Source organism: Hylobates moloch, unplaced genomic scaffold (assembly GCF_009828535.3).
Source record: "Hylobates moloch isolate HMO894 unplaced genomic scaffold, HMol_V3 SCAFFOLD_9, whole genome shotgun sequence".
NCBI classification, from domain to species: domain Eukaryota; kingdom Metazoa; phylum Chordata; class Mammalia; order Primates; family Hylobatidae; genus Hylobates; species Hylobates moloch.
This window is the reverse complement of record NW_026652284.1, coordinates 10,846,495-10,871,226: the sequence shown is the minus strand read 5'-3', so window position 1 is coordinate 10,871,226 and position 24,732 is coordinate 10,846,495. Positions and strand designations below refer to the sequence as shown.

Below are 24,732 nucleotides of genomic sequence, written 5' to 3'. Positions count from 1 at the left end.
GTGGCGCCATCTCAGCTCACTGCAACCTCCGCCTCTCGGGTTCAAGCGATTCTCCTGCCTCAGCCTCCCAAGTAGCTGGGATTACAGCTACCATGCCCAGCTAATTTGTGTATTTTTCGTAGAGACACTGTTTCCCCTGTTGTCCAGGCTGGTCTCGAACCCCTAACCTCAAGTGACCCACCCACCTTGGCCTCCCAAAACTTCCCCTCAATTCTTAAAGACCTAGCCAGCTGGGCGCAGTGGCTCACGCCTGTAATCCCAGCACTTTGGGAGGCTGAGGTGGGCAGATCACCTGAGGTCAGGAGTTCAAGACCAGTCTGGACAACATGGCAAAACTCCTACTCTACTAAAAATACAAAAATTAGCCAGGCGAGGTGGCAGGTGCCTGTAATTCCAGCTACTCGGGAAGCTGAGGCAGGAGAATCACTTGAACCCAGGAGGCAGAGGTTGCAGTGAGCTGAGTTCATGCCATTGCACTCCAGTGTGGGCTACACAGCGAGACTCTGTCAAAAAAAAAAAAAAAAAAACCTAGCCAGGGAGACCAGAGATACTTTGGGGCAGATGGCAGCAGAAATCCCCAGGCCTCCTTCTGGCGCTCAGTTGCAGGCCTGCCCCAGGCATGCTGTTGTCAGTCTTACAGGAGAGTCCTAGCTGTAATCTCTTTCCATTAGTTGCTGGGTGGCTTGGACAAATGTGTTAGTGTCCCCAGAGAGGTTGCTGCGTTCACTTGGTTGCAGGGCTAAAGACAGAATCAGGACTAGAACCTGAAGCCCCTGACTCCTGACCTACAGTCACTCTTCTTACCTCACATCCTGCCCCACTGACTGTCTTCCAAATATTTACTATTATTCCTTTCTAATACATTTGAGAATGTGTGGATTAACCATTGCTTACTTATTTAGGTTGCTGCAAACGTTATTGTGGGTTTGCCATTAAAAGCAAGGGCCAAAACCGCAATAACTTTTGCTCCAGCCAAATAATAACATCACGGAGTTGTAAAATGTAGCACTCAGGAAATAAACCAGTCACACAGTACCACTGATTGCATGATTCCATTTATATGAAACATCCAGAACAGGACTTGGACTTAACAGACCAGAGGGGGCAAGTGTGGAGGCAGGAGACCAGTTAGGAGACCAGGGCATTGCTCCCAGCAGAGTCAGCGGCGTCTCTGACCAGGGAAGAGGCAGCAGCGCGGGGAAGAAATTGTTGGATTCTGATTATTTGCAGATAGAGCTGCCAGGATTCCTTGAAAGACAGCATATGAGAGAGACAGGCGTCAAGGACAACCCCAGGGCTTTAGAGCTGAGCCCCTGGGCCATTGGGACACCCTTCACTGAGCCTGATGAGACAGGGGTGAGGGTGAAGATGCTTAGTCTGGATCTGTGACATTTGGGAAGCCAATTGAGAACCAGCCCTGGGAAGAAAGCCTCCAAGGTCCCTGATCCACACTCCCAGGACACTGGAAAGTGCAGGCCCTGGCCAGCAAAGGTACCCCCTGAGACATAAGACAGAGGACGCTGGTACATAGGGAACCATCTGTCCCTCCCCCGCCTGTCAGGAGGACACCATGTGGCTGTGTTGGGAAGGAAGGTCTCTGTTGCCGCCGCCAGGCAGGAGCCCTGGAACAAGGTCACACCGCCACAGCCTCTGGGCCTCTCCAGAAGCTTCTAAGAGGTTTCCCCAGAGGCTGTGCAGCTGGAACAGAGACCCCTCCGGGCAGTTGAACACAGACAAGCCTCAGAGGAGGGGGTGCTGGAGCCGGGTTGGCTGCCAGAAGAAGGTGACAGGTACACACTTCCCAGGAAGCCCAGAGCTGGCTTCACACCCTCCAGGGCCAGGAAGGAGGATGCCAAGACGCTGCCCGCTGGGTCCTGGGCTGGCCTGGGGAAGAGGATACCAGCCAGTGTCCAGTCGGGCGCGGCATCTGAGGCAGTGGAAGGTGGGTCCGTGCCAGGGGACATGGAGTGGCAGCCCCGGCCCGCTTCACCACCTGCTGCCCACCAGCCATCCCAAGCTCAGGCTGGGCTGCCCCACTCCCACAGCCCAAGGAGATGCTCAGGGACACACTTGGAGCACTGCAGACCCGAGCCCGCCCTCCCAGGGGCAGACACTGTTCATTCACGCGTGCATCCAATCCGCAAATATTTCCCTTTGTTTGAGACAGAGTTTCGCTCTGTCGCCCAGGCTGGAGTGCAATGGCACGATCTCGGCTCACTGTAACCTCCACCTCCCAGGTTCAAGCGATTCTCCTGCCTCAGCCTGCTGAGTAGCTGGGATTACAGGCATGTGCCACCATGCCCGGCTAATTTTTGTATTTTTAGTAGAGACGGGGTTTTGCCATGTTGGCCAGGCTGGTCTCGAACTCCTGGCCTCAGGTAATCCACTCACCTCAGCCTCCCCAAGTGCTGGGATTACAGGCGTGAGCCGCCACACTTGGCCCCACAAATATTTCTTGAGTGTCCACGAAGCGGTCACCACAGGCATGTGGGATCCATCTGTGAACAAAACAGACAAAATAATCCCAGTGTCAGTGTGGGGCGAGAGGAGACAGACAATAAAGAATCACATAATAAATAAGTAAATTATACGGTGGTTAGAAGAGGGCACAGACTATGTCGGCAAAAAGAAGACAAAGCAGGGGAGAGTTAGGAGGATGGAAGTGAGGTGCGAAGTTGTCATCTTGAATCGGGAGGGGAGGGGAGGGGAGGCCTCTTTGAGAAGGTGACATTTGCACAAAGACTTGAAGGAGCTAAGGAGTTAGGAGGTGAATCCCTGGCCCAGCAATGCCCAAGCTGTTTCACCTCCTGCCCTCCCTGCCCTTCCCTAGGGTGCCCCATGCTCGCCCGCCCCCCCAGCTCCCTCTCCTCTTTCTCCTGCCCTCTCCCCTGACCCACCTGAGTGGAATAACACCCCACTGGAAACTGGTCATCACACCTTGGATCCCCTGAACTGGCCCCACAGAGTCAACCATAATGGCCATTTTGCCCACCAAGGGCTCTGCTGAAAGGGTGGGCAGCTCATACTTGCCCAAATGCTAGGTCCAAGCCCCGGCCTAAGCAGAGCGGGCCCCAGAGGCTGGTTTTCCTGCAGCCTGAACGAATAAAGGACGGAGCATGCATGCGCCCTGTAAGACCCACAAACCACCCAGTTCACACATACACAAACCACACATGGGCAACACACAATCCACCCCTCACACTACACACCCACCAAACCCATGCCACGTACATTATGCAACGTACCTGCACAAACACAACATGCAACTCAAATACAAGATGCAGCCAGCCCTCCTGGACCTCCTGACCAGCCCCAAACCCTGCTGGAGCCTTCTAGGGGAGTCGGGGAGCACGCCCCAGAGACCTGGAGGAAATATTGTGCTCCACTGGAGGGACGCTCCACAGCGAGGGGCTGCCTGTGCTGGCCCCAGTGACTAAGCAGCCAGGCCTCCTCATCAAAGGCATGGCCGAGGGAGCCGAGGGAGGGAGGCTGAGCTGAGTTACAGGGTGCCCAGGGAGTGGGCACATGCCCCTACTGCTTCCTCCAGTGGGACAGGCTGGGGGGAGCTCTCAAATAATTGGGTAGTTTCAAGGGCAAGCCAGGCCTGGGGCAAAGATTGGGCGGGAAGTCAGAGACTGCTGAAGAATGGCTGTGGGGCTTTGGTCAGGTGCTCACTGTCTCTGGGCTGCTGGGGTCACATGGTAGGGAATTGTTTTCTTTTCCCTGCCTCCTTGAGCAAACCAAAAACATATGAAACTTTCAGAGGGGAGACGCCATTAGCATCTCAGGTGGATCAGCCCTGCGGGTCTCACCCACCCCTCCCCTTGTGGCATCCCGTGCCCGCCTTCGACGCCGCAGCCATACCCAGCTACCTGCAGCACTGCGAACATCCCATGCTCTGGCTTCCAGGCTCTCATACTGTTTCTCCCTCTCCAGGTATCTCCCGCTTCCTCTCGGCACACCCCACCAATAGCTCCCACTCACCCTTCAGGTCTCAGCTGAAAAACTGCCTCTAGCTGGAAGGTTTCCACACCACTCTTGTCCCAGCTGGGGGAGCCGCCCTTCCTAAGCTCCCACAGATCGCTGGCCTCTTCCCTCTCACAGCACATATGGCCCTGGGGTGTAACTGCCATTTACCCATGGCTCCTTGAGCAAAGGAAATATCTCTTATTCGTTTCTTTATCTCCAATGCCTAGCAGAGTTCCTGGAATACAGTAATCGCCCGTTATCCGTCTGCGGTTTCGCTTTCTGAGATAACAGTTAAGTGTGATACAGTATAATAGGATATTCTGAGAGACAGAGAGCACATTCACGTAACTTTTATCATGGTATATTGTTTAATTGTTCTATTTTTTATCAGTTGTTGTTAATCTCTTACTGTGCCTAATTGATAAATTCAACTTTATCATAAGTACACAGCTATAGGAAAAAACATATTGTGTGTGTGTGTGTGTGTGTGTGTGTGTGTGTGTGTGTAACTGGCTCAGTGTTATCAGAGGTTTCAGGTGTCCACTGAGGTCTTGGAACGTATCCTCCACAGATAAGCAGAGACTACTATAGATGGGTTTTGGGCAGACAAGTGGATGGGTGGATGGGTAAAGTCCAAAGTTTTTTTTTTTTTTTGAGACAGTCTGGCTCTGTCACCCAGGCTGGAGTGCACTGGCTCGATCTCAGCTCACTAGAGGCTCAACATCCCAGGCTCAAAGGATCCTCTCACCTCAGCCTCCCAAGTACCTGGGACTACAGGTGTGCACAACGTCTGGCTAATTATTAATTTTTTTTGTAGCGATAGGGGGTCTCCCTATGTTGCCCTGGCTGGTCTTGAACTCCTGGGCTCAAGCAATCCTCCTGCCTCAGCCTCCCAAAGTGCTAGGATTATAGGAGTGAGCCACTGTGCCCGGCCCTGAATTTTTGCAGTGCGGAAAAGTTCAGCTTCACACTGATGGCATCCCCTCCAATGCCCATATAATTCCTGAGCTGACATTACCAAAATATGACATTGAGCTTCTCTTCTCACATATACCTGGGAAAACCAGAGCCAAAAAGTGGAGGAAAGAATTGCAACTTTGGGGCTGGGGTTGTGTGATCACAACACCATGCCCTGAGCCAAGGGAAGAGCAGCCAGAGTTGAAAAAGAGAGCCAGGCTAGGCTGGGCCTGCTGGACAGAGGGCCCAAAAGGGAGCAGCCCATCTGCCCCGCCATCCACAGGACCCGGGGTCTGGGGACAGGGCATGTCACCCTTCAACATCAGCAGAATTGGCTGGCATATGAGAGCAGGCAGGTGCACCATCTTTAGAGATGGTGAGTCACTGTTGCCAGAAAGAAAGGGGGCCAGGTGTGTCCTACATCTGATCGGGAGGGCAGCATGGCTTTCAGGCTGAGGGACACATCTGAAAGTGTCTCCATAGGGTTGGAGAGCCAAATCTAACCAGTGGTGCTATGCCCCACCTGTTATACGAAGAGTGTTCAACCTGTGCTGACCTGGAGAGAAGGAGGGGCACTGGATCTGCCAGCATGAGCATCAGGCTGTGGGCAGGGCTGCACACCAGGCTCATCCCTGCCTGAAGTCAACACCTCCCAGAGCATGACCATGCATGCCCGCTCCACATTCAGCCATGACCTCTGGTGAATCCTCAGTCCAGGTGTCCTAGATGGTGAGTGAGTAGAAATCAGGGTCATTGGAAGAGCTTTTTTCTCACTGTAAATTGATCACTCGATGTATCATGCAGGATCACCTTCAGCGGCAAGCATCAGCTCCCTGTAAACTAGCAGCTCAACTACATAAGGGTTGAGACTCTCAGACACAAAAGTCCAGATCTAGGCAGTTCAGGGCTGGCGAGGTCTTTCCATGAAGTCATCAGGGACCCAGGACCTTTCTATGTCTGCTCCACCATCCTCAAGATCACCTCTTATTCAAGATGGCTGCTGGTGCTCCATCCATCACAACTACATTCTAAACAGCAGGAAAGAGGAAGGGAGAGAAGAGACAAAAGGGACAGCCCCTTTCTTTTAAACACTCCCGGCCAGGCGCGGTGGCTCACACCTGTAATCCCAACACTTTGGGAGGCCAAGGCGGGTGGATCACCTGAGGTCAGGAGTTCAAGAACAGCCTGGCCAACATGGCGAAACCCCGTCTCTAGTAAAAGTACAAAAATTAGCTGGGCGTGGTGGCTCACGCCTGTAGTCCCAGCTACTCAGGAGGCTGAGGCAGGAGAATCACTTGAACCTGGGAGACGGAGGTTACAATGAGCTGAGATCACACCACTGCATTCCAACCTGGGCAACAGAGTGAGACTCCATCTCAAAAATTATAAATAAATAAATAAATAAACTCCCTAGAAGTTCAATGTATCACTTACACTTACTTTTCACCGGCCAGAAATTAGCCACATGGACGCACTCCTCTGGGGACTTCTGTTGGTGTAAGTCCCCTCGAGAGCTTTGGGGACACTGAGAACGTGAAGCATCTAAACATATAAGTCTGATAGCAGATCTTGGGCCCTGGAGAGGCCCCACCTTAGCCATCTGGGAGTCTCTATCGTTGCCAAAATCACCCCGCTAATAAGTGAAAGAGTCAGGATTTGAAATCGGCACTAGCCTGTCTTTGCAGTTCACACTCTTAGATGCTATACCACACTGTTACCTTGAGTTCGAGTTCTGGCCTCACCCCTTACTATCCACGTGACCCTAGGAGCTTCAGTTTCTATACCTATAAAATGGGAATAATAATAACACCCACCTCAAAAAGGTGTTGCAAGACAGATAATACGTGCAAACAGATCAAGACAATGTAGGCAGCAGATCAAGAAACTACAGATCTGAATATGTTTAACAGATTCAGTGGAATTCACAAGGAAGATGCTGGGCCCCGCTGCCACCTTGATGTTGTCATAGATCTTGCTGATGGAAGAATACATTCTGCAGTAGGTGGGGGGCACCAGAGTCCCTGGAAAAGTCATTCTGTAGTACGGTGAGGGGAGCAGTTGCTCAGACTTCTCATCTCCAAGATATTCACGGAGGGTCTGGTGAAGCCCGCTCCCCGTCTTGTGTCTCTGCCCCAAAGCCCCATTGCTGTCAGCTGGTTCAGAGAGGAGCAGAATGAAGAAGGTTGCCCATTGCCATGGAAACCAAGGCTAGAGCCCAGCACCCTGCAGCTCCTGGGCACAGAGCAGATATGTGCCTCTGGGTTCCAAGTACCCAGATGCCCCTCCCACCCAGTGTATATGTGCCTGCATGTGCGCGTGCGTGCACACACACACACACACACACACACTCCCAGCCACCAGTGGCTGAACTAGTGAACTAGCAGCCATTCAACTGGGCTCTCCCAGGGGGCCAAGTTTCTCCAGGTGGTAAAAGACCAGCTCTCTGGCCAGAGAAGCCAGTTCCTCTGTCAAGGACATCAAAAAGCAAGACTGATCAGAAGGGGCTAAGACAGGCCATTGGAGACACTTGGCTGTCACATTCAGGAAACCACCTACGTGGGCCAGTTCATGGAGGAGCTTCCATGGCCACCCATGTAAGCCACGTGCCAGCAGACGCTCTGGCCCTTCCAGAGGCAAATGAGTTTTGCAATTCCCAGTGTAACAAGTGATCCAGGCAAGGATCATCAATGGATGCAGTAGTATGTTCACAAGTCTAACAATATCACCACAGATTACTTATTCATTACAAAAGGGAAAAGATACCTTCAAAGGAGAACTCTAGCAGACACCACGTGATCAAATGTAGGGTCACCAGAAATAGGACAAGCTGACATTACATGCCTCCTTGGGCAATGCAATAATAAGTGCAAGACATCTTCTGTTTAGTATTCTCACCAAAAATGTAAGGACTGAATCAAATCATTAGGAAACAATTAGACATTCAGGTTGCTGGGTGTTTTACAAGACATCTGATACGGACTCTTCAAAAATGTCAATTACAAGAAAGACCAAAAGACTAGATTAAAGGAGACTAAAGAGACATGACAATTAAATGCAATGCACGATCCTTAAGTGGCTCCTGAATGGGGGAAAACCAGCTATGACTGACATTTTTAGAACAATTGGGGAAATGTGAATATGAGCAGAACGTTAGATAACATTATTACATCCGTGTTAAGTCCTTGCGTATGATAATTATATCATTATGGTTATGGAGGAGAAGATCCTTGCTCATAGAAGACATGTGCTGATTATTTAGGGATGGAGAATCAGATGTCTGCAATTCACTTCCAGATAATCAGAAGAAAGGAAAGAAGGAGAGAAAGTAAAAGTGACCAATGCTCACAATGGGTGCACCCACGTGCAGGATACACAGATGTTTGATGGACTGCTCTTTCAACTTTTCTGAGGTTTGAAATGTTCAAAATCTCAAAATAAAAGAGGAAAAGACCCTTTAAAAAAAGGAGTCAAATGATTCAATATTCCTGGCAGTTTTGTGGGGGCATGTCAGCGGCAAAAGACGGGGGCCTCTTTCATTTTTTCTACTCACCTCGTTTTTTTCTGCTTTGCCCTGTTCTGCATGAGATCCCTCTTCTGGCTCTCGACAGGGGAAACTGAAAGCCCCCACGGCACTTCATGGTGAGGAGCAACTTCGCTGACGGTTTGGAGATGGAGGAGGTTGACATTGTAGAAAATGCAGCATTTGGCATTCTCTTCCTGAAACTACCTTGGTCTCATTCTCACCCACTTGTAGCCCACCACCACGTGGCTGGACTCTTCCTACTCAGCTCCCTCCACCCTTCTTTCTCCTCTCTTCCCCTCCGCTTGTTCTTCTCCTCTGCCCTGGAATCTCACTAGCTCTTTGAAATCTCCTTCTGCCTGTGTTCCAAGGACCAGCACAACTGGCTAAACAAAGAAGGCACCTGCATAACTTTGGAACCCAAATTCCTCTTGGTGTAGCCACATTTTAGTCTTTTTTGTTTGGTTCAGTTTGGTTTTGAGACAGAGTCTCGCTCTGTCACCCAGGCTGGAGTGCAGTGGCATGATCTTGGCTCACTGCAACCTTTGCCTCCAGAGTTAAAATGATTCTCCTAACTCAGCCTTCCGAGTAGCTGGGACTACAGGCATGCACCACCATGCCAAGCTAATTTTTGTATTTTTAGTAGAGACGGGGTTTCGCTGTGTTGGCCAGGCTGGTCTTGAACTCCTGGCCTCAAGTGATCTGCCCACCTTGGCCTCCCAAAGTGTTGGGATTACAGGCGTGAGCCACTGCACCCAGCCCACAGTCTTCCATACTCTAAATCTTACTCTTTAAGAAAACACAAGGCCAGGTGCGGTGGCGCACGCCTGTAATCCCAGCACTTTGGAAGGCCGAGGCGGGCGGATCACGAGGTCAGGAGATCAAGACCATCCTAGTGAACACGTGAAAGCCCGTCTCTACTAAAAATACAGAAAATTAGCCAGGCATGGTGGCAGGTGCCTGTAGTCCCAACTACTTGGGAGGCTGAGGCAGGAGAATGGTGTGAACCCGGGAGGCAGAGCTTGCAGTGAGCCTGAGATTATGCCACTACAATCCAGCCTGGGCGACAGAGTGAGACTCCATCTCAAAAAAAAAAAAAAAAAAAGGAAAGAAAAGAAAACACAAGGCGGCTGGGCATGATGGCTCACACCTGTAATCCCAGCTTTGGGAGGCCAAGGAAGGTGGATCATCTGAGGTCAGGAGTTCGAGACCAACCTGGGCAACATTGCAAAACCCGGTCTCTACTAAAAATACAAAAATTAGCCTGGCTTGATGGTGCATGCTTGTAGTCCCAGCTACTCGAGAGGCTGAGGCAGGAGAGTTGCCTGAACCTGGGAGGCGAAGGTTGCAGTGAGCCGAAATCATGCCACTGCACTCCAGCCTGGGCGAAAGAGCAAAACTCTGTCTCAAAAAAAAAAAAAAAAGAGAGAGAGAGAAAAGAAAAGAAAAGAAAACACAAGGACTCCATTCCACTATCAGTAATAATAAGAGCTACTATTTTGGGGGCACTAACCCTGCACTTCGAATACATCATCTCTAACACTTATGAATGTGCCCCATGAGAAGGGCCCTAAGGAATGCGAGATTCAGGATGGCTGATGAGCCAGCGCAAAGTCCACAGCCAAGAAGCTGAAATGCTACAGAGTGGCAGCACGGACACTGCAGACTCAGAGAGGGGAAGGGGGCGTGGGGTAGGGATGAAAAATTACCTGTTGGGTACAATGTACACTATTCAGGTGACGGATACACCAAAAACCCAGACTTTACCACTCTCATCCATGTAACCGAAAACCATTTATACCCCTAAACCTATGGAAATAAAAATGATATTGTTTTTAAAGTGAAGACACTGCCTGATTGGGGCCTTTTAAGATGCTTCCCAACTCTGCCAAAGAGTGTTTCATGATCAGAGGCTGTGCGAGCTGCCAAAGGCTATACAACTACCCAGACAGACAGAGTGGGGGCTGGACCTGAGGACACTCCCTGAGGGCTGGGAGGGGACTAAGGAGATGGAGACGGGCCAGGCTCAGTGGCTCACGCCTGTAGTCCCGACACTTTGGAAGGCCAAGGCAGGTGGATCACCTGAGGTCAGGAGTTTGAGAGCAGCCTAAGCAACATGGTGAAACTCTGTCTCTACTAAAAATACAAGACAGCTGGGCGTGCTGGCACACACCTGTAATCCCAGCTACTTGGGAGGCTGAGGCAGGAGAACCGCTTGAACCTGGGAGGCAGAGGTTGCAGTGAGCCAAGATCACACCACCGCACTCCAGCCTGGGCGACAGAGCAAGACTCCATCTCAAAAAAAAAAAGAGAGACAGAGATGGTGAAGCTGGGAGGGGGCTAAAGAGACAGCGATGGTGGGACTGGGAGGGGATTAAAGAGATGGCGATGGTAGGGGCTGGGCAGGAGTTGGAGCATGAACATCTGAGACAATGGCTTAGCTCAGCGCCCCCCACTCCAGAATATGGATATTGGACAGGCCATCAGGAAGGTACTGGAGTGCCTCCTCCCAAAGTGGGAAGTGGGAATGGCCCCTCTCCGTGACCTCCTCTATCATCCCCCAACTCACCAGCTTTCCCCAGAGGTTCAAGCCACCTCTGCTCCCTCCTGGCTCCAAGCAAGTCAGAAGACCTGAGGGAAATAAACTTGAAAAGAGACTGGGAATGTAATCAAAAGTAGCAACGATGATGTGTGCTGGAAAACAGGAGGGAATTGGCAAATAGCAGCGGAGGGCTGAGGCCTGGGAGAGACTGGGGGGAGAGACGGAGAGGGCAGAGGTGAAGGGGAGGGAGGGAGAGAGGGTAGGGAGAGGCAGCTCAGCCACACAGTCATGGCGCAGAGGCTGCCGGACAGGAGGACCGCAGGCTACGCTCCTGGGAAACTGGGAAGAGATGATATCTAGACCCAGAGTCTGGCGTTTCTCCTGAAATGTAAATAAAGCTCACTTCAGTCTGGGGACTTCTGAGGAAGGTGAGAGAAGCTGAGAACAGAGAGAAAGACAGAGGGGTGAGAGGAACACTCTGGAACGCTCTTTCATGTGTCCTCTAACTGAATACGTAATCTCTGGGGGAAGATGTTGTTACACCCGTTTTGCAAGTGCAAACTGAGCTTGGAGAGGTTGAGTTCTCTGCCCAAAGTCACACTGTGAAAAAGCCATTGACTCCAAACCCCTAGACTGGGCTGACGTGGGAGTCCATTTGGAAGTTATTATCAGAGTGGGAGCCCTTCAAGCTCTCAGCACCAAGACAGTGTCGTGAAGCAGGAGGAGGGGACTTCCTGAGGCCACATACTGAATCTAACAGCCAGGTCTGAGCAAGCGAGAGCATGGGAGGGGAACAGACTCAGAGACACGGGGCCAGAGGGAGGCAGGGGGACCAGGACATCATCCAGAAGTCTCCTTCATGGCTCTCTCACCAGTCCCACAGTCTGGACTTCGGGCAGGAACAGCGCATGCCCAGAAGACAACGTAAAATCAATAAATCAGTAAGAGGAACACGGAACGCCCACACTTTCTCTGTGGGGTCTCAAAACAGTAGGGCTCCCAAATGACCACTGTGATTGCCTTTGGGTACAGCAGACTTTGGTCTGACACTCAATTCTGCAATTTCGTGTGTGACGGTGGTCAGTCGCTTAACCTCTCTGAGCCTCAGTTTCCCCTTGTGTAAGATGGAGATTATGATCACTCCATCCTTATAGAGTTCCTGTGAGCATCATCGAGGGAATGGTGCCAGCACCCCCGGCCATCTACAAACCCGTTCCTATTATTGTATTATTCAAATGTATATTAAATGAGCTAGAAGTCACCCTTGCAGATGAGTCCCAAGGTGAATCCTTTCACAACCGGCTTTCCTGATGTCCCTGCTTTGAAGGCCTGGATGCCTGTAATTGAGGTGTAAATTGATGTGCTGTGAATCGTCATCCCTCACTTCCCTGTCTGCCCACTTGAGCTGTAGTTTTCATCCTGGGCTCCTGTTCCTCCTCCCAACTCATCCCTCTAGAATTCTATGCTCATTTCTAAAATCCACAGGAGAGGACACACAGAAGGCCAGCAGCCCCAGAGCTACCCATTGGCCTGTCCGGGTCTGGCATCAAAAGGGGAGCAAAGGCTGGGCACCATGGCTCATGACGGAAATCCCAGACCTTTGGAAAGCCAAGGCAGGTAGATTGCCTGAGCTCAGGAGTTCAAGACCAGCCTGGGAAATATGGTGAAACCTCAGTTCTATTAAAAATACAAAAATTAGCTGGGCATGGTGGCACACACCTGTAATCCCAGCTACTTGGGAGGCTGAGGCATGAGAATTGCTTGAACCCGGGAGGCCGAGGTTGCAGTGAGCCAAGATCATGCCACTCACTCCAGCCCGGGTGACAGAGCAAGAAAAAAAAGGAGCAGAGAGAGCCATGACTCTAAAGTTTAGCCCGTGTGGCTTCCCTTATGCTAAACCACTGGGCAGATGTGATAGTTAATTTCATGCATCAACTTGATAGCTGGTAGAACCTGATTTTGGGGTGCGTCTGTGAGGGTGTTTCTAGAAGAGATCAGCATTTGTTTTTGTTTTTGTTTGTTTGTTTTGTTTTTGTTTTTTGAGACAGTCTTGCTCTGTTGCCCAAGCTAGAGAGCAGTGGCGTGATCTCGGCTCACTGCAACCTCTGCCTCCTGGGTTCAAGCAATCCTCCTGCCTCAGCCTCCCAAGCAGCTGGGACTACTGGCACCCACCACCATGCCTGGCTAATTTTGTGTGTGTGTGTGTGTGTGTATTTTTAGTAGAGATGCGGTTTCACCATGTTGGCCAGGCTGGTCTTGAACTCCTGGCCTCAAGTGATCCACCTGCCTCGGCCTCCCAAAGTGCCGGGATTACAGGCATAAGCCACTGTGCCCGGCCAAGATCAGCATTTGAATCTGTGGATGACTAAAGATGACCACCCTCACCCATGTGGGTGGGCATTGGCCCTTCCACTGAGGGCCTGAACAGAGCCAAAAGCTAGAGGAAGGGCCAGTTTGCTCTCTGCCAGAGCTGGGACATCCAGCTCTTCCTGCCCACTGACATCTATGCCCCTGGCTCTCGGACCTTCAGACTCAGACCGGGACTTTGGGTTTGGACTGGAATGACACCACTGGCTTGCCTGGACCTCCAGCTTGCAGACGGCAGATCGTGGGACTTCTCAGCCTCCATAATCAGCCTCCACTGAGCCAGTCCCTCACAGTGAACCTCTCTCTGTTTATCTGCATCTGTTGGCTCTATTTCTCTGGAGAACCCTGACTAATACAGCCAGGAACAAAAACAACCCCTATGCCTCATCATCTTCCGTGACTTAGGTCAGCTTCCCCAGCAGACAAACTCTGAGGCACTGCTTTGCATACAGGAGGCTTACCACGGAGAATTCGTTCGCAGCAACGTTAGGGGGCTGGGGAGAAGCAGGATTAGGCAGAGGGAGTTGCTGGACTGTGATGCAGCTGCAATGGAGGCCTCCGCCGATCCCACAGGGAGATCTGGAGCTGGACCGACCCTATGAAACTATCCCAAAACAAGGTAAAGGAGTCAGAACTTTGTGCCCTTGCCTGGACCAGCCATTGGATCTGGGCTGCCCTTGAGGAGGGGGCATAATCTTGGGTGAGAAAACTCCCTTTGGCAGAGGGCGATTCTGGAGGAGGGACTTCGCCATGAGCCATCAGCAGCCAGCACTCCCAGTGGTGAGGGAACAAGCACCTTGGTTCTCAGTAGATCTGTGTGGGGCACCGCAGCATTCACTACTGCCACCCCTCGTTCCACTGGGATCCACCTGCTTCACAGAGTGAGTCTGTCCATCTAGGGACCATTGTTCCAGGATTCTGGGTGGTCTCTTTCCCCGAAAAAAATGTAAAGGAAGATGGCTAGTTGGTTGCACTACTGTTTCTTTGCCACTACAGCTGATCCTGAAGCTGCAACTGGTACCCACCATCTCCCTCCTCTACTGTCCATCTTAGATTCCCCTCAACCTTGGCGAGCATCTCTGCTGATCTAGAGTTCACCCCGTGGGATGACCCAGACCCTCATCCCTCACAGGTCTGGCCCCTCCCTGGTCACTGTGCCCTTCCCAGCTCATGGCTGCCGCACTTACCCATTTACTGTCAAAAATGGGCAAGAGGATAACAAAAGACAGCCCAACAGATCACGTGGGTACCAAAACTGATCTTCCCTGCCTTCATTGTGTAACAGCAATCCTACTTTCTCCTGCCAGTTGATCAGGGACAGTAATTCCTGCCAGTATGGTGACTCCTTCCCTCCTCTCATGGCCTTTTGGTCCAAGGAATCTGAAATGACCAGGTGGCAGATGTGGCTTAAAGTTTAGGGGAGCTCTTACTCTATACCCTGGTAAAGTGTTCCCCATCTGGAAACCAGAGCAGATCTTCAGACACACAAAGCTTACAGTTGCAGGGATAGGAAATGAATTTCCTAAATGAGTCACTGAGGATGACAGTAAGTGATGGCTCCGTTACTTTCACCCCTTAGCTTCCAGAACGTGTGTTTTACCTACTGCAGACACAACACCATAGCATATGGTATGGTCATTCATTTGGGGTATACTCTGTGTTCTGGGGGATGACTCTCCATGCTCATAGAGTGTCATATCGAAGCTGTCTCTACCAGGCTGAGCAGAGGCTCCAGCACTATCAAGACCCAGAAGCACACTAAAGCTATTTTTTGAATAATGCATGATTTTCCACTACAGATGGCGTGGCCTTGTTCCAGAAGGCTAGGGATCTATGTTGTATTCTCCTATTGGGACTTGTCATAAACTCGTAGCGTCTTTTCCCACCACAGATATGTCTGTTATCAACGTCTGCTGGGTCACATGACTACAGACGTGGGACTTGCTTGTACCACAGCCTGGAGCTGCTGCAGAACCCTCTCCTGCCTTGGGCCCCTCTCAATGCTGGCAGCTATCCTTGGCACTTGGCAAAATAGATTGCAGCAGTATTTGTCAAGTGTGGGATATATTGCTTAAAGAACCCAAAAAAGGCCTATAAGATGTTTTGTTTCCTTCTGATGTGTGGGAGGTGCAAGATGCAACAACTTGTGGTTTCCTTTGGAGGAGATGTCCTGGTGTGCCCCAAACCAAACCACTGTACTAAAAACTTCACTGATAGGTAGTCCCCACCTTCCGAAGCATGTCTGTCTTTTCAAGGCTTCCAAATCATTTGCCACTTCTTGCCCATCCAGACTAATTAACGTGATGTCATTGATATAATGGGCCAATGTGTCTTATTGATATAATGGACCAGTGTGGACTGGGCGCAGTGGCTCATGCCTGTAATCCTAACACTTTGGGAGGCAGAAGTGAAAAGATTGCTTGAGTCCAGGAGTTTGAGACCAGCCTGGGCAACATAGCAAGACCCTGTCTCTACAAAAAATAAAAAATTAGCCGGGCATGATGGCACATGCCTATAGTCCCAGTGACTCAGGAGACTGAGGTGGGAGGATTGCTTGAGCCCAGGAGGTCAAGGCTGCACTGAGCTGTGTTCACATCACTGCACTCCAGCCTGGGTAAAAAAGAGAGCCTGTTTCAATAATAATAATAATAATAATAATGATGGATCAGTGTGATGTTCTATGGAATGATGGGATGTTCTGGATCCCTGTAGTCTAAAGTTTCTCCACCTTGGCACTATTCACACTTTGGACCAGATAATTCTTTGTTGTAGGGGCTGTCCCATGCATTGGAAGATGTTTAGCAGCATCCCTGACCTCTACCCACTAGATGCCAATAGCTTGCCCCCTCCCAGTTGTGTCAATCAGAAGTGTCTCCAGACATTGCCAAATGGCCCAGTGGAGAACCAGTTTCATACTATATGATGAAAAAGAGTGGCAAAGTTAGCACACACATAGGCAGAACTGTAGGTGAATGCTGTTCTCCATCCTACGGGATTGCAAACTGCTTCCAGTTACCCCTCCTACTAGAAATGGAAGAAGAAGCCACTTGCCAGATCAACAGCCACACACTGTGTACCGAAGGCTGTGTTAATCTACCCTAGTAGAGACACTGTATGTAGCACCGCAGCTGCAGGTGAGACTACTGCTTGGTTGTACTGATGAAAGTCTACTCTCGGGCTGGCGCAGTGGCTCACACCTGTAATCCCAGCACCTTGGGAGGCTGAGGTGGGCAGATCACTTGGGGTCAGGAGTTCGAGACCAGCCTGGTCAATCCGGCAAAACCCTGTCTCTACTAAAAATACAAAAATTAGCTGGGCATGGCGGCACATGCTTGTAGTCCCAGCTACTCAGAAGGCTGAGGCAGGAGAATCACTTGAACCCTGGAGGCGGAGGTTGCAGTGAGCAGAAATGGTGCCACTGCATTCCAACCTGGGTGACAAAGCGAGACTCTGTCTCAAAAGAAAAAAAAAAGAAAGAAAAAGAAAAGAAAAGAAAGTCTACTCTCATCTTCTAGAATTCATCTGAGTTTCTTTGTTGTTGTTGTAGGGAACAAGCTAGTGAATTGGATAAGGATGGGATGAGGACCACCACTCACAAATCTTGGGTCTTTAAAAGTGATGCTAATTTCTGCCATTTCCCCTAAACAGTGATGCTGGGTTTGTTTGTTTTGTTTGTTACTTGATCAGGATGGGGGATAGTTTCAAAGACTTCCATCTGGGCTTCACCACATAGCTTTTAGACCAAAGGGCAAGGAACAGAGTATGAATTCTGCCAATCATGTGTGCCCATCCCAATTACAAATTCTGGAGCTAGGGAACTGGGTGGGTTCATGAATTCAGTGTATCTACTGTGGTCAAAGCTCAGACCAGGATTCTACTATTTTCTGGGTCCCATCTTCTCCTACCCTAACAGGAGGCGATGATGACACTTTGGATCCCTACATATCAACACGTCATCTTGAACCCTATTTGTTTTTTGTTTTTTGTTTTTTGAGACAGAGTCTCACTCCGTCGCCCAGGCTGGAGTGCAGTGGTGCGATCTTGGCTCACTGCAAGCTATGCCTCCCGGGTTCACGCCATTCTCCTGCTTCAGCCTCCCGAGTAGCTGGGACTATAGGTGCCTGCCACCCTGCCCAGCTAATTTTTTGTATTTTTAGTAGAGACAGGGTTTCACCATGTTAGCCAGGATGGTCTCGATCTCCTGACCTCGTGATCCGTCTGCCTCAGCCTCCCAAAGTGCTGGGATTACAGGCATGAGCCCCTGCACCTGGCCCATCTTGAACCCTTGAATCCTGTAGCCAGTAATCTTAGAAATGTCTGGTTATTCCTTTCACCAGGGTACAGTAACTCAAACAAATGGCTGCAGGTTCTTTTGCAGAGGAATGGGGTAACCACTACCATGTACATTTGCCATGTGTTGCAGGCTGCTGCTTCTTGGGGATCAAGTCTCTCCTTCATTGAATGGGTTCTGGGCCTGAACTCCAGCTCAGTAAGGGATTGTGGGCTTTTACCGGGGCAGCAGCTTCAGCCATCCTTGAATTCTTTTGGCTGTGTAAATTACATAATACTTGCCAGGCGCAGTGGCTCATGCCTGTAATCCCAGCACTTTCGGAGGCCGAGGCAGGTGGATCACCTGAGGCAGAGAGTTAGAGACTAGCCTGACCAACATGGAGAAACCCCTTCTCTACTAAAAATATAAAATTAGCCAGGGGTGGTGGCACAAGCCTGTAATCCCAGCTACTCAAGAGGCTGAGGCAGGAGAATTGCTTGAACTTGGGAGGTGGAGGTTGTGGTGAGCCAAGATGGCATCACTGCACTCCAGCCTGGGCAACAAGAGTGAAACTCCATCTCAAAAAAAATATTACTTAATACTCTTTTTGGCTGCCTGTCTATCTTGCCCCTGGGAACACCGTGTTCTAGGAGCCATTTTTATAGCTCTCTGCAGGCTCCCTATTTGCCACTCTGACCTTACTGCTCATTACGATAATTCTGCCCACCTTGCCTGTGATGTTTAAGTTCCACCACTGAGCCTCTATTCTTTCAGGATCCCATCTTCCTTATTGCTTTCAGGGAGCCCAGTCTGTCACAGCACCTCCTCCTGTCAGCCTTGGTTTACAGAGAACAGCACCCTTGAGCATTTCAACCATGTCCTCAGCCCTCTCCCCCATCCATGGTAAATGGGCAGTCCTCTAGGCTTTCCCAAAGAACACAGTTAGCAAGTCACTTTTCTGGCTTTATGTAGTTATCCATTCTAGCACACCCACTTCCCTAAGGTTTTTGTTTTTTTTTTTTTTTTACAGAGGCTTGCTCTGTAGCCCAGGCTGGAGAGCAGTGGCGTGATATCACCTCACTGCACTCACTGCAACCTCTACCTCCAGGGCTCAAGCTATCCTCCCACTTCAGCCTCCCTAGTAGCTAGGACTACAGGTGCATGCCACAATGCACAACTAATTATTTTTTGTAGAGACAGGGGTCTCGCCATGTTGCCCAGGCTGGTCTCAAACTCCTGGACTCAAGCGATTCTCCTACCTCTGCTTCCCAAAGTGCTGAGATTACAGGCATGAGCCACCTTGCCCAGCTTCTCTGAGTCTTTTGATGCCATCTTCCACCATCTGCCACAGCAGTTCTGGCACTTCTAGTTCACCTAGTATGAGCCCTTGCTTTTTCCAAGCTTCCAAGAGCCATCCTAACAGCGAGTTAGCACCATCTCCTGGGGTCCTTGCCAGGCAGTTAAATCCTGTATCCTTGGAGGTGGCTCCCTCGTTGCTGAACTCTCCCTACCTGACTCCCTCCTCCATTGCCTTTGATCCCAGCACCCTCGTGATCCAGTCCCATCCATCCTCTTCTGATGTCTGCCAGTGAACGTTGGCTGGGTCCTGCAGCCTCTCTGTCATCCCTTTATTCTCTTAGTATAACCGAATTCTGTTGTAACTTGACTCAAGATACTGGTCTGGGGGACAGACAAGGAGGCAGCACAGATTGTCTTGCAAGCCAGAGGACTCTGCATCAGCTTCAAGCAAGGGAGGGTTTTGCTTGCCTTTAACAAGCAGTGAACCACCCTGCAGGCCCAGAGGGTTTCAGAGAATTTAGGGATTCAAGATTTTCAACTGCAACAACCCAGATGTCCCCATCCGTATGTCATAAATGAGCATCCCTCTTTCCAATCAAGGCTCTGACCTTGGAGTAGCAGACTTGCCAGAGTCGAGAATTCAGCCTTCTCTGTAGCTCCACTTATAATTAAGTTCTGGGCCAGATCCTCAGCTTTTTCTGTCTGCGAGCTGCAGAAGATGAGAGTCTCTTGATATATGCTGCCAAGGAGGGCCTCTGGATCTCACACCTCACTTAAATCAGTGATTAATCACCCCAGCTTTACATGGTCTTCTTCCAATGCATTGGAAAGACCCCAGCAATCACTATCTGGGTTTTTTTTCCCCTTTTTTACTTTTATTTTTTGAGACAGGGTCTTGCTCTGTCACTCAGGCTGGAGTGCAGTGGTATGCTCACCACCCACTGCAATCTTGACTTCTTGGGCTCAAGCGATCCTCCCTCCTCAGCCTCCTGAGTAGCTGGGACTACAGATGCATGCCACCACCTTGGCACTATTCACATTTTGGGCCACATAATTCTTTGTTGTAGGAGCTGTAGGAATTTTTTTTTTTTTTTTTTTTTTGAGACAGCATTTCCCTCTGTCATCCAGGCTGGTGTGCAGTGGCACAGTCTTGGCTCACTGCAACCTCTGCTTCCTGGGTTCAAGAGATTCTCCCAGCCTCAGCCTCCTGAGTAGCTGGGATTATAGGCACCTGCCACCATGCCCAGCTAATTTTTGTATTTTTGGTAGAGATGGGGTTTCACCATGTTGGCCAGGCTGGTCTCCAACTCCTGACCTCAGGTGATCCACCCGGCTTGCCTCCCAAAGTGCTGGGATTACAGGCACCCGCCACTGTGCCCAGTTAATTTTTGTATTTTTAGTAGAGATGGGGTTTAGCCATGTTGGCCAGGCTGGTCTCGAACTCCTGATCTCAGGTGATCTGCCTGCCTCGGCCTCCCAAAGTGTTGGGATTACAGGCATGAGCTACTGCGCTCAGCCGCATCGTAGGATTTTTAACAGCATCCCTGACCTCTGCCTCCTGGGTACCAACAGCCATGCCATCCCCCTGCCCCCCACAATTATAACAACCAGAAATGTCTTCAGACATTCTCGGCTGGTTTTTTGGTTGTTTGGTTGGTTTGGGTTGGGTTGCGTTTTTTTGTAGAGGCAGGATCTTGCTAGGTTGCCCAGGCTGGTCTTGAACTTCTGCCCTCAAATGATCTTCCCACTGTGGCCTCACAAGGTGCTGGAATTACAGAGGGGTGAACCACTGTGCTTGGCCAGCAATCACTATCTGACTCCACAGTTTTTATAATGATTACTTCCCCCAAATCTCTCAAATGGCTGAGATATATCTGCCAATGCATTCCCTTCTGTGGATTTTCCATCCCAGTTCACCACGACTGAGAGTTTTAACAACTACACTGCTATAGCACAACAGACACCTACCCCCAGGGATGGGGGCCTCATTGCTGGACCCGCAAGTAATGCAACTCAAAAATCCCATTGAAAAATCTGCTTCCCATGACCTCTTCCAATACTAACTGCCTTCCATCAGAACTCAGAGGTAGGGATTTCCGGAAAGAAGAAAAAGAGCAGAATTAGACAGAGGAAGAAGTTGAACTGTGATGCGGTGGCTACAAAGGCCCCAGACAATACTGCAGGGAGCCCTGGGGCTCAGATGAACTTTCAGAGCTGTTTCAAATCAAAGAATCTGATTTGATTCTCAAGACAACCTTACAAGAACGGCGCTATCATTATCCTCTATCTATAGACGAGGATAAACTGAGCTCAGAGAGGTAAGTGATCTGCCCAGGATCACACAGCTTGGAGGGGTTGAGCTGGGATTGCCACCCAGGTCTTTCACTCTCTAAAGATTCCTTCCAGGCTGGGTGCGGTGGCTCACACCTGTAATTCCAGCACTCTGGAGGCTGAAGCAGGAGGATCCTTGAGGCCAGGAGTGAGACCAGCCTGGGCAACATAGGGAGATGCGCACTCTACAAGGTATTTTTTAAATTAGCTAGATGTGGTGGCATGCACCTATAGTCCCAGCTACTCAAGAGGCTGAAGCCGGAGGATCACTTGAGCCCAGGAGTCGGAGGTTACAATGAACTATAATTGCACCACTGCACTCCAGCCTGGGCAACAATGCAAGACCCTGTCTCGAAATAATAATAATAATAATTTTAATAAAATAACAAATAAAGCTTCCTTCCAACTTGTCCTCCCCAGTCTCCTAGGGCCTCGGAGTTCTCTGTTGGATCCTCTTCATTCAGCTGGCAGAAAACAGGGCGGCAGATGGGACGTTGTGTGGGAGGTGTCACAGGCCAGGTGTGGGCACGCCAGTCATCACTTCTACCCACATTCCACTGGCCAGAACTCAGCCATGTGGCCCAAGGTCGCTGTCTACAAGGGAGGCTGGCAATGTAGTCTAGCTGTGTGCCCAGGAGCAAAGGAGAAATGATTTAGTCCAGTCTCAGCCCTGCCCTGAGTATGGGAGTGCCGAGAGCCAGCAGAGCAGACAGAGCCCATCTGTTTCATTAATTTGCTGTTTGTTCTTGGGCTGGGGGTGGAGGAATGCCCACAGGAGCTAATTTAGTTGGCAGCGAAAGGGAGTGAGTTGGGAGGTGCCCATGGGTTCTGGTCTATCAGCCCGGGCCCAGGGCATGTAAGGAGCAGCCATCTCTGAGGGACACTGGGCCTGAAATCCAGGGGTTCAAGTGCACAGATGGACCTGGGAGGTGGAGACTGATATTACTCTGTGGAAGGGAGAAGTGAGGCCGGACGGTGGGTTGGCGGGATTCACCTGCCCTGAGTGAGCCAGCGAGTCCTTAACAGCTCAGGATAGGGGTTGGGGTACCTGATAGCCTCCCTTCTTCTAGGAGTTCCTGTGAGGTGTGTGGAGCCAGGCCTCAGCTCACCCCACTGTAGGCTGCATCCAGATGAGGGGGGCCAGGGCTTCGAGAGCAAGCCAGCCATGCTCCCCTGTGGAACTGGGGTAGGAATGTAGTACTAATCTCCTCCCTGCCAGAGCCTCCAAGGACTCCACCCTGGCTTCCCATCTCTGTGCACGAAGAATCATGATCCAATTTATTAAAGGCGCTGAGAAGTCCTGCGGACAGGAATCTTGTTTCTCTTGGTTTAACCAGCATTTCCCAGTATTATTTCAAAATGTCAAAATTGGAAAATACTGTTAAGAGTTAAAAGGAGGCCAGGCGCGGTGGCGCACGCCTGTAATCCCAGCACTTTGGGAGGCCGAGGTGGGCGGATCACTTGAGGTCAGGAGTTCAAGACCAGGCTGGCCAACAAGGTGAAACCCCGTCTCTACTAAAAATACAAAAATTAGCCAGATGTGGTGGCACATGCCTGTAATCCTAGCTACTCGGGAGGCTGAGGCAGGATAATCCAACCCGAGAGGCAGAGGTTGCTGTGAGCCGAGATCGCACCATTGTGCTCCAGCCTGGGCAACAGAGTGAGACTGTCTCAAAAAAAAAAAAAAAAAAAAAAAAAAAAGAACTAAAAGGAAAAAACCCAGATGTAAGCCTGAATACCAACCTGAATGCTTGCAAGCTCTGCCCCCTTTGCCAATCTGAGCCTCCAGGAGATGGAGATAATAAGAGGAACTTGCTACCACATGGGACAAGCTTAGGGATTACACAGGATAATGTGTACGCACCTGCCACTTAGCTGGTGGTTTAGAAAATGCAACTCTTCTGCTTCCCCTCTAAGCTCATTCCCCAGGGAATACCCCCAAACACACATCCATGTGATGTCATCAGAACTTTGCAAGCAGTCACCTTCCACGGATCAGGAGGTTCAATGCTACCAACAGCAGGAAGGACCAAGATAGCTCAGAGGCGAGGCTGGAGCTTCTCTACTCCTCATTATCTTGAAGCCAGAAGCGCAGCTGTCACTCGGCCCCAGCCCCAAGCCCTCTTCACCTGTTCCCATTTCCAGCCTCTTACCCACTTGTAAAGGTGCGGGCAGGACGCTTGATTCCCCGGGCTCTCCTGGCTCAGGGCCCTGACCACGGCAGCCACTGCAGATGGCCTGCTGACAGTTTGATTACCGGTGACCTTCAGAGCTGGCTTAGTTAGGAACATGATTTATAACCAAATTACAGGGAATTCTATTGCCGGAGGTCTGGGGGGCCGTAGCAGCCACCTTCCAAGGCAGTCTCCACGCCCCCAGCTGGCTTCCCCCAGCAGGGAACAGGTGTATAAGGGGACCAAGAGAATCCAGACCAGCTAGGAGTAAATCAGAACTCTTGCTTTTACTGGCTGTGTGACTGGGCAAGGACTCGGTTCCTCAGGCTCAGCTCCCTGATTTGCAAAATGGGGGTGCTCATATAGCCTGCCTCAAACAGCCGGATGGGATCAAGTGAGATAATACCTAGAAAGTGCTGGCATGGGCCAGGTGCGGTGGCGCACGCCTGTAATCCCAGCACTTTAGGAGGCCGAGGCGGGTGGATGATGAGATCAGGAGTTCGAGACCATTCTGACCAACATGGTGAAACCCCGTCTCTACTAAAAATACAAAAATTAGCTGGGCATGGTGGCGCATGCCTGCAATCCCAGCTACTCAGGAGACTGAGGCAGGAGAATCACTTGAACCCGGGAGGTGGAGGTTGCAGTGAGTCAAGATCGCGCCACTGCACTCCAGCCTGGGCAACACAGTGGGACTCCATCTCAAAAAAGAAAAAGAAAAAGAAAGTGCTGGCATGGATGGTACCTGGCATGGAGCGAAGTGGCGCCCACATACTCGACTAGTGGGAGTCATTACTATCAGTAAAAGAAGCCGCGACAGGGACAGTCCGTCTGCCCCAGAGCTCCTTGGATCAGGCCTGTACCCTCCTTGTCCTCCCCAGATGGTGACTGATGGGCTTCTGGGAAAATAAACCAAAAAGGCCTTTGGTGGATTCCTCAAGCACAGAATCCATTCGGAGTGATCAGTACCTGGCCAAACTGCTTATGAGTTCTTTTGAATGTCACTCCTGTCCTGACCCGGGGGGACAATGAGTCAGTCCTGTGAACACTGCAGTTAGGTCAGGCAGAGGGAATTTGCACCCCTCGCCCCTCTGGGCAGTTCCAGAGTTCAAGCTTTTGTCTTAGGCCAAACAAAACAAGCCCAGGCAGGCGCCGAAACAGGCAGGTCACCGTGACCCCAATAATTGTCCTTGCCAGGGATAAAAAGTCCTTTGAACTAAGAGTAGCAGCAGCCCCAGGAGCTGAACAGGAAGAAGATTGCATCTGGCCAGAGAGCACTCCCATACACACCACACACCACACA

At 50.6% G+C, this 24,732-nt stretch overlaps 1 long non-coding RNA gene across 1 annotated transcript in view; it reads right to left on the bottom strand.

The window, feature by feature from the left end:
• Nucleotides 1–1,132: 1,132 nt before the first annotated feature.
• LOC131384203 (uncharacterized) overlaps nucleotides 1,133–24,732 on the bottom strand; it is a 25,169-nt gene continuing 1,569 nt past the window's right edge. The window contains exons 2-3 of the long non-coding RNA XR_009214833.1: nucleotides 2,392–2,498; nucleotides 1,133–1,248 (exon numbers count right to left, since the gene is read on the bottom strand). This is a non-coding gene — a long non-coding RNA (uncharacterized LOC131384203). The remainder of the gene's footprint in view (nucleotides 1,249–2,391; nucleotides 2,499–24,732) is intronic.